Source organism: Berghia stephanieae, chromosome 5 (genome assembly GCF_034508935.2).
Source record: "Berghia stephanieae isolate SIO BIC M18660-M18661 chromosome 5, UCSD_Bste_1.3, whole genome shotgun sequence".
NCBI lineage: Eukaryota > Metazoa > Mollusca > Gastropoda > Nudibranchia > Aeolidiidae > Berghia > Berghia stephanieae.
In genome coordinates, this window is record NC_088364.1 from 9,903,893 (window position 1) to 9,905,050 (window position 1,158).

Below are 1,158 nucleotides of genomic sequence, written 5' to 3' on the forward strand. Positions count from 1 at the left end.
GATGATGATTTTTGGCAAACAAGCATGTTTCGACACTAAAATGACATTGACATCATCATTTTTTATCCAAACCTTGTCAATTAGGGGGGTCAAGTTGTCCAATATATTGGACGTCATGCATACGGGGTTCGAATGTGAAAAATTTTGCCATTCCCAAAGTTAATAAATTTGGTATAAAATATTAGGATTTTAACACCTTTACTTATTCTGGACCAAGCAGAAAAGACTTCATCATGCTCTTTTATATTTAGAGCAATGATTGAAAACAATACAAGAGTAGGGCGTGTAGCTCATACCCTATTTTGTAAACCATAAAATAAGCAAAATATGAAGAAAAAAAAAAAACCAAAGAATCATATGACAGATGATCATTTATTACTTGAAAGAAAGAATACATCAAAATCAAACTACAAGTTTTGAAAAAATTACTATTATGAAGCGTGGTGGAAACGATAAAAACAGTCATCCAACCCATCCTTCCCGGTCATACACAGATACGCACAACACTTGCGACACATGAACACAGACTTTCTCTTGCATCCTTCCATCTTGCACCTCTGTCCATCCTTCACATCCATTCTTTTCAAAAAATGATCGACCCTGTCATACCTTGCATTCACATTCACACTTTTGGCAGACTTGGACTGGCGCCTGTCAGGGACAGGAGGGGTTGGCTCTAGAGTCCGCTCGGTAGGGCACGAAGACTTGATCAGTCCCCTCGCAACATCTAACTTGAACATTGCTAGTTGCATCTTGCACTCGGCATTGCTAGCCTTGCACAGCAACCAAGAGTTGACGACACAAAGGTCAATGAGATGGAACAAAATCCTCTTGTACCATTTCTTTCCCTTCATCGTGTTCCTGTACAAGGCAAGCAACATATCGCATTTGTCCACCCCACCCATATTTTGATTGTATTCCTTTATAAGGGCAGGACAGGTCACTGTGATATGGCGCTTGTTTGTCCTGTCATACCTTGTGACAAGTGTGGTGGGTTCGACTCCATGGACGTTTGAGCCAACAAGGACAAGTTTGTTATCAAACCACTCACAAATGACCAGGCTCTGATCATCATCTGACCTGTAGTCGTAGCTCCCCCTACCTCTTTTCTTTATGTCCTTTTGACACAATAGGGGACATTTCTTTGTCCTGTTTGCC